Source organism: Juglans regia, chromosome 2, assembly GCF_001411555.2.
Source record: "Juglans regia cultivar Chandler chromosome 2, Walnut 2.0, whole genome shotgun sequence".
NCBI classification, from domain to species: Eukaryota; Viridiplantae; Streptophyta; class Magnoliopsida; order Fagales; family Juglandaceae; genus Juglans; species Juglans regia.
In genome coordinates, this window is record NC_049902.1 from 15092741 (window position 1) to 15104421 (window position 11681).

Genomic DNA, 11681 nt, shown 5'->3' on the forward strand with positions numbered 1-11681 from the left:
GTATTTTTTTGGAGTGAATAGTAACCTCGATAAGTGCACCCATTGCAGTGTTTTCAAAATCACAGTGTGGAATGTCCAAATTAGGTTAGAGAAGTTTTATTTGGACACTTGGCAAGATTTTAGCCACACTTAGTGAATGGTATTAGACACTTGACACAAAGAAGAACCATTAGATAGATTTGTGAAGGAATCAAGGTGTGAGATCATGCCACCTAAGCAAAGTTGTGTTTCATCTGTTCAACCAAATTGTGCCAGACCAAAGAGGGTTTCAACCCTAGCAAAACCCTAAATGATTGGAATCCAATTGAAACCCCAAAAGCTTGGTTGAAACCAAAACCCTAAATGGTTTTCCCAAACCCTAAAGTTGGCCTCCAAACCCTTTTTAATCCGATTTCTAGCATTGTGTTTAATCACTTGATTAAATCACTTCCACATGCTATTAATTAATCAAATCCTTGTTATGACATCATTATTCAACCTTTTAAACCTTGGGAATTTGATTGGGCCAAGAAAAATTGATTTTGGGCTTGATAGCATCTCAAACCCTAACCAAACCCCCTTTAAACCCCAAATTGAAGCCCACTTGGTGGGGCCCACCAAGGCCCACGAAATTGGCCACCTTGGCAAAGCTTCTTGGAGAAGTTTCCTCCCCCACATGGCAGACCATCCACTGCCATTGGCTGCACCCAATAGTGCCTTGATGTGAAGGAGAAATCCACTCCATCAACCTCCATCTTTCACAGCTGCTGCAAGCAGTCTCTGCCCCTCTCTATTCTCCACTTTATGTCACATATCCACCTCCAATCAAGGGTCATTCAAGCCCATAACTTCTCCCTCCAGAAGTCTAAAGTCGTGCAAGACATACTTCTCTCCATTTTATCACTTCTTTCTCCCGTTTTTAGAGAGAAACCCAAAAGAGCTCTCTCGGGCAGATTTCTGGGACTTTTTACGTGGCCATTTACGACCCTTTGTAAGTATTTTCACACGATTATTCCTCACATAATTTGTTCGTCTTTGAGTCTAGTTTCCGTGGATATATTATTAGTCTCATTCCATTCTCATTTGGTCGGTCAAAAGTATTTTTAACCATGGAAAGGTCATTCTGGGCGTGAAACTGGAGAGTATGTTATGTTTTGGAAGTTTTGACCAAGCTAATGGACTTATCTTGGTCCGAAAATTTTATGGAGTGTTGTTAACATGTGTTTATGAATGTTCATTGAGGTTTTGTTGCATGAATAAAGCTTTTGATGATAGTTAGAAACTTGAAAACTGGAAGTGGAAAAACAGTTTCTGTTTGGTGAAAGTTTGAATATTTCGTGGTTTAATCTTATTCCAAAGGCTTTGATATTTTTATATGATGATCCTAAGCCTCTTATATAAATGTTAGGATGTTATTTCCAAGATATTTAGTATTATCTTTAAAGATATGATTTTCTATGCAAGAGGATTTCGGTTAGGCCTAAACTTTGATGTTTTTGAGTTAGATCCATGTTTTATTAAATTTTAGCCTTGTGATTTTAAGTTTGATGGTTGGATCTTCTTTAGGACACATTTTTAAACCATGTGATGTGTTAGTTTGAAGATCACATGTCTTTAAGCCATGGATCAAGAGATTGATCATAGTTAATTGGGAAAATCAGTTTCTGTTTTGGACTAAATTTAAAACCAAAAACTCCAAGTGTTGTTTTGTATTTTTTGGTGAGTTTTGTTTGATGTTTTAAAGCATGTTTGATCTTATAATGATGTTATGAATATGTTAGAAGTAAGATTTGATTTTTTGGAATTCTTGGAGATGTTTTTATTAAGGTCAAAACTTGGGATGTAAGGTTTACTTTTTGTTAAAAAGTTTGGGTCTTTTTACAAAAAGTTTGGTATTGATAATTAGCTTTTTCTTAATGGATAGTTTTAAGGGTGTTTTTAAACTTAGGATAGGAAGATCTTTGTTACAAGATTTTGGTTTATTCATGAGTTTTGGAACTTGAAAGAATTGCAACCAAAATAAGACAAATGGACTATGTAGGTTTCGGCCATAGTGAGTTTTTCATAGTTGTGATTGGTTTTAAATTTTTCTGAGTTGAGATTTGAGTTTGGGACAAAATTTACATGAGGAATGTAAATTTTGGTAATTTTTTAGAATTAGGATATCAAATCCTTAAGTTAGGGGGTAAAATGGTCATTTGCCCATATGTAGAGGGTAAAATGGTAATTTTACTCTAAGTTGTCTCTTTTCACATTTCTAATTGTTAATAATTAATTTCTAACTTTTAAAATAACCTTTTACAGTTCCTCGTGTTTCGCGCTTTATTCTAGTAGAACGCGACGATCGAGGTAAGTTAGCTTTTAACTTACTATCAGTTTAATGTGTATGAGTGATAAGTAAGGGAACTAAATTGTATGTATGCATGTTATCATATGTGTCATGCCAAGTCATTACATATTTATCTGTTACACAGAATTTATTCTGTCATGAATTATTCATCTGTTACAAAAGATATTCTGTCACGTATTCCTATACATTGCAAGCATGTCATGTTAAGTTAAGTATGCCATCTGTTACATGTATTTCATGTCATGTAAGATTCACTGTCACATGTTACACCATGTTATGAAATGTTGTCTGTTATATGGTATGCCATGTTACGAAATGTTGCATGTTACATGTATGCCATGTTATGAAATGTATTCTGTTACATTTATGTCTTGAAGTATGTCATGTTTGTCATCTTATGTTCATGTCATGTTATGCTACGTCAGGACTTTTGTCTTTTATGTCACGTTCATGTTACGTCACGTTATGAAATGTCATGTCTGCCAGTTAAGTTATTCATGTCAATCACGACCCTAAGCGCTAGGATGGGGTAATATCCTAGTGGAACTCATTTGTTCACGATGGAGTGTCTAAATAGGTGTGAATTTCCCTAGGTTGACGAAGTACAGTCAACAGGTTGCGAATGAGGCCTAATTAGCTGGTCACCGGAGCGCGCCAGGCACTAACGCCGATGGTGCCACACATTATGTTACGTGTGTCCACAGCAAGTGTGGCACAAACAGATAAATCATGGGGCCACAACAACTGTGGAGCATGAAGTATGGGGCCACAACAACTGTGGAGCATACACTACGTGAGACACAACAATTGTGACACGTAGAATACGTGGGGCCACAACAACTGTGGAGTACGTATTAACGCACTCACAGCTGGTATAGAAACCTGTGATGTGATGCGGTAATCGGCAGGGACACACGGCTCAAGGGGACCTGTGTAGCACCCATATGGTCACTTTAATGATTAAGTCTATTGAATAAGATTTCAAGTTCATGTATTTCACGTTCAAGTCATGTTTCAAGTTCACGTTATGTTACGTTCAAGTTTACGTTCACGCAATCATGGTAATCCCATGAGACAAGAATATGTTTCAAGTTCATGTTATGTTATGTTCACATTTACGTTATGTTCCAAGTTCACATTTATGTTATGTCATGCTCAAGTTCATGTTCAAATTATGCATGTTCACGTTCATGTTATGTTTTAAGTCCATGTTATATTTCAAGTTCACGTTCATGCTATGTTTCAAGTCACGTTCATGCTAAGCTTCAGTTTCAGTTTAAGTTATGCCAGTTATGTTATGTTGTATGTCAAGTTATGCTATGATTACTTATGATTTGATTATGCATTCATGCTTTTACTGCCATGCATGCATCATTAACCTGTGTGGAAGTTTTCCGTTAACTTGCTGAGATTTGTAATCAAATCTCACTATGGTAGTCCCAACTACCATTCCCCCCGAATGGTAGATTTTGTTATAGGATCTGAAGGAGAACCGGGAATCGACCAACTGGAAACGGCCGACTAAGCGACGGTGCGACGTAGATGGTATTACAATAGTTACCTCAGATTACTACTTGTATTGGTGGAGTTCAATCTCCAGCACTCTTTTGATCACAACCTTATGGACTATTATTATGATCTTAGTTGTTTAGTATGTCGTTAAGTATGGAGTATGTTTTAAGTATTTGGGATATTTTAGTTTGGTGCATAGTATTGCTAAAGAAAAAAATTATCCGCTGCGAATTTTGCATAATGCTAGATGCATGTTAGGAATATTGCATCTTATATGTCATGAACGGGGGCAGGTAACCTTGTGTTGCATGTCTAGACACTTCAAATGTCCGTCCGATCCCAAGCGGAATTTGGGGGCGTCACACAAAGTGTCATATTTTTCTCCCTTAATGTTTAGTCTTTTATACTTATTTGGTGCCTAAATGTACTCATTATTCTTATATTTTTATTTAGGAAGCAAACGGAGTCGTTTAATGCAAAACGAAGTTAATTGGGTGATTCTGGACAATTTCAACACTACTTCAAAATATGGGCATAACTCTCTTATCCGAACTGCGATTGAGATGATTCAAGATCATATGGAACACCAAGACAAATTTCTAAAACTTTTATGTTTTGAGTTTTGAAAGATAATGGCTGAATAAAGGTCTAAATCGGGCTTGAAGTTGATGCACCTGCACTGCTAATGTTTCAGAACGTTCGGCCTTATCGTGCAATTCAAATATGCGATTTAATTGCAGATGTTTTGGAGGTCTGGTGCATGAAAGTTACAGCTGGAAAACACCACTTTCCTAGTTATATTAGGACTCGATTTTATTTTTAATATTTCCCTTAATTAAGTCAGATTTGGATATGGTTATTTGAGGATAACGTTTAGAATATTTTAGGAGATTTGAGAGGATTCTAATAAGGGGCATGGACGTGTAAAAGAGGGGGAGAAAATATCATACTAGGGAATCTCTCTCCCCTCTTCTCTAACTCCTCATTCCAGTTTTCATGATAGTTTTGTGTGGCTAAACTTTCATAATTGGTTGAAGGAAACGGAAACCTCGGAATCAATAAAACTGTGAGATTTGATTTGTTTTTAGTATTCAATTTAGACTTTGAGTATCGAACGTTTTTCTATGCCTATTTTCATGATTGTCTCGTTTAATTACTAGGAAGCCTACTAGTTTATCATTCGTTGCAATCCATTGCTAGATTAGACATTAAATTCGTAATTATTTGATCTCTCTAATTTGTGAAACAACTAAGATTTAATGATTTGCTGTGTCAAAAATTATTAGATCTTAGGAAGAACGGTCGACGAAATTAAATTCAACCGCTTGTGCTTGTGTTGTTTAGCTTCATCGATCTCTCTAATTCTTAAGGTTGCTACTAGATTAAACCTTTAGCGCTTGTCTTGGGTTGCTTAGTGGTTAAGGTTAATTAGATCGCATGTATTCTAATTAACTACGACTAAGGAGAGATAGGAAAATAATTCCAACGGTGAATATTCAAAGTATGAATTAATATATATTTGCATCGATGATCAATTGTAAAATTCCGATTGTGGATGTTGACTTAGACCAATGTTTGTTCTTTTGATTGATTTTGATACTTTAATTTGAATTGTTTCTTAGTTGTTCTTCTTAAAATTGTTTTCGTTATACTCAAACCCCCCCCCCTCCAAATCCTTGTTCACGTACCATAAAATTAGGCTAAACACTCTCCGTGGGAACGATCCTTACTTGCACTACTACATGTATTTTTAGGAGTATAAGTTTTATTTTTTGTTACCTGCGACAACACACCATATATTCTTTGGTATGATGTGTGAGGAAACATACTTTGAGATTGCAAACAGGTCTAGGATGGAGACCACATGAGTTTTGTTAAGCTTGGAGAAATTTGGGGTCAAATTTGCAATATTAAAAGTTTAGGACTTAATGTTCAACTTCTGAGGGCTAAGGGGTTGATGTGAAACTTTCTCTAGGTTTTAGAAGTTTAAAGTATTGTAATCCCTTTTGTTTTAGTTGAGGACTTCTCTAACATTAGTATACTCTTATTTCAGTCCATAGAGGTTATACTTTATGTAAGCAAGGAAACGTATGTAAGTTAGCCTCTAACTTACTCTTGGCTAATATAATGTCTTCGTGTAAACTTTGCATTTATATTGTTTGTTTTGATTAATGAATTGTCTAATCTCAAATGTCACATGATATGATCGATTTTCCTCTATCGTATGCTTGAATCCTCATGATATGTTCAAATGATGTTTGCTGAAATTTTGGTCTAAATGACATATTTGGAGCTTTTAAGTATTGTTATATGCCATGTCGAATCATCATGTATTATGTCCATGTATATGTATCCGAATGTTCTAATTATTTCAAGCCATTCACATGGTGCATTATTTGCATATTGACTATAAGTACGTGACATGTTTACATGAGAAGTTGCACGGTTTCATCACAAGTTGCATGTCACATGTTTTCGGGTTGTGTGTTGAAAGAAAATATTTTTGTCACAACCCTAATGCTAGGACGGGGGAATATCCTAGTGAAACTCTCTTGTTCACTTTGGAATACTTATATTATCCTAGGTTAATGAAATACATTCTATGAACTTCAAATGGTTTCTTTTTAAAGGATTCCAGAGTGAAGTATCCGCACCTAACGCTAGTGGGTGTAATAGATTGTAAATATGATGAAGGCGAATTGCGAACTATCGTATCATATTGTAAGCTCATGGTGAAGGTGAATTGCGAACCCCCTAAGCATCTTTTTATATGGACGTAGTTAAACCCGGTCTAAGAGTCGGTAATGTGATGTGGTAACTAGTAGGGAGCCCATGGTAGAATGGAGCTAGTCATGATTTACATGGAGATAGCAGAAATTAGAAAGACGCTTCAATGATTTCCTTTTAGTTAAAGGTTTTCAAAGACAACTTTTGTTACATTGAGGTGTACCAAGGACTTTGATAGTTTGCAATATTTGCAATAAATATTTTTTTTCTATGAGCAATACTATGTACCAAATATAATATATACCAAAATAACATATAGATACTTCATAATTCACATGATAACAAATATTCAAAAGTTACAGTACTCGTCCAAAGACTTGTAATGACACAAGTACTAGAGGAAGAGTTCCATAATACAATACTAAAAGGCATAACACTACTGAGCTAACTTGCTAAGCCACTCCCACAACTTGGCTAATATAACCATAATCCTATCTAAAAACTAGATGACTAAAGTAACAAGCCCCTCGTTGTTTCATCAGGGCTTAATCGACTCATCTAGTAAGTCCTCAACTGGCTCTCCACATTCTGACACATGATCTACCATTTAAGGGGTGATAAGCATGATTTTTATTATCACTCTTTTATCTATGAAAAGTGTCCGTTTTCCTTTAATTCTATTGATTTTACTTTAATTCTATTTATTTTTCTTTAGTTTCTCGGATTTGAAGGAATGAGAAAATTTAGTGCGAAAGGAGAGCATTTTGGTAAAAAAGAAAAGACTACGGATTCAGATCGATGAGAGGCAGCGAGATCTGAAGAGAGCCAAGGAGATTTAGACAGTCGCAACCAGAAGGCATTACCAGAATTGGAGACAAGAGTTAGGTGACAAGCAAGATATTTTACCTTCTAGGCGAGAAGAGTTGGCACAAGGCTCTGAGCGACTAGATTGGATGACCAATCTAAATGACCAACCTAAACGACATTGTGGGCAACAACTAGTAAAGGTGAGCAGCTTTACCGCTCGGTTGGTTGGTGAGAGGGTTCTATCATTCTAGTTAGAAGTCTTTCCTCTCGGTAGGCGAGGAGACCAGTTATATTCAGCGCACACGGCATCTACCCGGTGGGACCCTTCCGAGTTCCGCAATCAATCTGATGACCACCAAATCCTCCCGAACTCCATAAATCAAGCTGCTTATTACTGGATCTTCCATTTTATACAATTTCGTTATTTTTGGGATAATTTCTTTTATGTTAACATTTATCTTTAAAAACTATTTTCCAGATTTTTAGGCTAGATTGTAGCCACATTTATCTTATTTTTAGATTTGAGTTTTGACATCTGTTTAATCTCGTATTGTGGGATGAATAGTGGGGAGCAAAGTCTGAGTTTTAGATTTCAATAGTCCAGAGTTTATCATTTAAGTTTCTTTCAAGGAGGCGGATCTGGAGGTCAGAGGTGAGAGCAACATGCTTCATCAACCAACTCTAACTAAAAATACTAGTTTTATTGTTTTTCTTTACAATTTCATTATGATCTAATTTTATTTTCTAGATTTTTGATGTAGTCTAACATTGAACACACAATTTATTCTATGTTATCATATTTTCAATATTTTTCTGATTGAGTATTTATTTCTTGTTCTTAATACTTGCAATTTTCTAACTAATTATTGTTCGATCTATTGAATCACAATGAGACTGAGAGGTGATTTGTGATTAAAGCTCTAGGACAAAACACCATTAGTTGAGCGAAAATAGAAATACTTTATCGCGATTAGTGTGATTTTCAAGAAAAGTCCAAAGAACTTAATGAGTCTACAATTACTTAAATTCACATAGAGATATGAAGTTATTAGTTGGAGATATTTTTAGTATTGTTTGAGAAAAAATATTGAATAGTTAAGGGATTTTCATCATCAACTTGGGATAATTGGAATTCTATAACAAGGAAGAATAAATTATGTGGAATTTGCTAGATGAAATCAAACACTCTAAATCTATTCTTATTATCTTGAAAATCATATTTTTAATGCTATTTTTTTCAGTTTAATTTGGATAATCTATTCTTCAAATTTTGTTTTTTCAAATAGTAATTAATCTAGTAAATTTGAATACTCAATAGCATAATTATTCCCTATGGGTTCAACATAATTTTTCTTTAAAAACACTTTACTACTTGTTGCGATTCTGTGCACTTGTAGATATTTTCAGCAGAACAAGTTTTTGGTGTCGTTGCCAGGGATTAGTTATTTGTTATTGATATTGATACTATCTAGATTTTTACTAATTTGGATTTTATTTTATTTAAAAATTTTATTTAAATTATATCTCAGTTTGGTCTTTCTTGTCAGGAATTAGAAGTGCATGCTCCGATCTAAATCATTAGAGCATACACTCTTCGATCTCGAAATTGAAAGAACCTTATGTCGGATTAGTAAAGAGAAAAAGAAAGAGGCAGCCACATCTAAATTTAATATGGCCGACTAGGAGCACAAGGCATTAAGAGAGTATATTATGCCCTTTGTCAATGGGACAACATCTAGTATAACGCGGCTAGCTACACAAGCCCGTAACTTTGAGATCAAGTTGGCCATCATTCAAATGATTCAACAAACCGTCCAGTTTGGGGGACTGTCACAAGAGGATCCTAATGTCCATATTGTAAATTTTCGAGAAATTTGTGATACTTTTAAACACAATGGAGTGACAAACGATGCAATTCGATTGAGACTTTTTCCTTTCTCACTTAGGGAAAAAGCAAAAACTTGGTTGAACTCTTTGCTGCCTGCATCATCACCACCCGGGAGGAGTTGGTACAAAAATTCTTAGCAAAATATTTCCCACCGGCCAAGACAGTGAAGCTAAGGAATGATATCATTACCTTCACCCAATTTGAGGGTGAATCATTACATGAGGCATGGAAGAGATACAAGAATTTATTGCACAAGTGTCCACATCACGATCTCCCAGCCTGGCTTCAAGTACAGACATTTTACAATGGTTTGTGACTCCCAAATCGATCTATGGTTGATGTAGCCGCAGGAGGAGCATTAATGAGTAAGACACATGAAGCCGCATATAAACTTCTGGAAGAATTGACATCCAACAACTATCAATGGTCTACGGAGAGAGCAATGCCAAGAAAGACGGCGGGAGTTTTTGAACTTGATTCTATTATCACATTGGCGGTGCAGATGGCAAATCTATCACAACAACTAGGTAAGATGAACGTTAATGCTATTCAAACTAATGTTGTTCGTGATCATTGTCTAGGAAATCATTCAAGTGCAAATTGCCAAGTGGGGAATCCTTTTACCCAACCGAGTTATGAACAAACCCATTACGTGTCCAATTTCCAACGTTAAAACAATCCTTATTTAAACACGTTCAATCTCAGATGGAGAAATCACCCTAACTTTTCATGGAGCAATAACTAAAGGCTGGCTAGACCATCTCAACAGTTTCCACGGCAAGAGAAGAAACCAACACTTGAGGATATGTTGATGCAGTACATGCAAAAGACTGATAAGGTGATCCAAAACAACTTGGCTTCAATCCGCAATCTTGAGGCACAAATCGGTCAGCTCTCAAACATGCTTACTGAGAGGACAGTAGGTACTTTACCGAGCAACATTGTGACCAATCCGAAGGAACATGTCAAAGCCATAACGTTGAGAACTGGACGGACATATGACCAGCCACAGACAGTAAATAACGAGCGAGATGCAGAAGATGCCGAAAATGTAGAGTCCGAGAAGAAGGAAATCGAGTACGAAGTGAAAGAAGCAGAGCAGGATACGATCGACCAACAAGCTAAGAAGGCTAAAGAGAATAAGAGGGTTGCAAAACCGAAGAAATCCAGGGAGTTTATATCTGAAACTTATTCTCCTTCAATTTATGATCCACCAATTCATTTTCGCAAAGATTAAGAAAAAATAAAATTGATAATTAGTTCTCTAAATTTCTCAGTATATTTAAGCAACTGCATATTAACATTCCTCTCATTGAAGCTTTAGAGCAAATGCCTAAATATGTAAAATTTTTTAAGGATATATTATCAAACATGTAGAAGTTGGAGAAGCATGAGACTGTAATGTTGGCCAAGGAAAGCAGTTCAATTTTACAAAAGAAGCTACCGCCTATGTTGAAAGATCCGGGGAGATTCACAATCCCTTGCACTATAGGAAATTCACATTTTGATAAAGCTTTATGTGACTTAGGGGCAAGTATTAATCTAATGCCTCTCTCTGTTTTTAGGAAACTAGGTCTTGGAGAAGGAAAGCCGACCGCCATCTCTCTATAGTTGGTAGACAGATTTATTGAATACCCGAGAGGACTCATTGAGGGCGTACTAGTGAAAGTTGATAAGTTCATCTTCCTGGCCAACTTTGTTGTACTCGATGTGAAGGAGGACAAGGAGATCCCTTTGATACGGGACCGACCTTTCCTTGCGATGAGGAGAACCTTAATCGATGTCCAGCAAGGGAAACTCATTTTAAAGGTCGACGAGGAGCAGGTAACTTTTGACCTATTTAAATCTATAGAATTTTCTTCCGAGCTACATTCTTATTTTCAAATAAGCGACCAAGACGTGGTCATGGCCAGAGAGACTTATGGAGTTGAATTTCCAAAGCTACAACTTGAGGTATGTCTTACTCACGCTACATCTATTGAATCTAAAGATGAAGAGGCTAGGGAGTGTGAGAGATATATGTATGCTACACCATCCCTTTCTCCTTCAATAAAACCAAAAGTGGGAGAGCTAAACTCATCTCGGCCGACATCTCCAAGTAAGGAACCACCCAAGCCTAATCTCAAATCGCTTCCATCAAATTTAAGGTACACTTTCTTAGGCCAGGACTCTACTTTTTCAATTATTATTAACAGTTCCTTGAGTGATGTAGAGGAAGAAAAGTTGTTGAGAGTCATGCGGGAATACAAGATGGCCTTGGGTTGAACCAGCTCGGAAATCAAAGTAATTAGTTCTTCAATTTGCATGCACAAGATTTTAATGGAGGATAATTTTAAATCAATCGTCCAACCCCATAGGAGGTTGAATCCATCGATGCAAGAAGTGGTGCATAAAGAAGTATTGAAACTTTTAGATGCT

At 36.2% G+C, this 11681-nt stretch overlaps 1 non-coding gene across 1 annotated transcript; it reads right to left on the reverse strand.

The window, feature by feature from the left end:
• Positions 1-9429: 9429 nt before the first annotated feature.
• On the reverse strand, positions 9430-9536 carry LOC118347817. Its single transcript, XR_004800964.1, has one exon. It is a non-coding gene; the product is annotated as a small nucleolar RNA R71 (small nucleolar RNA).
• Positions 9537-11681: the final 2145 nt, after the last annotated feature.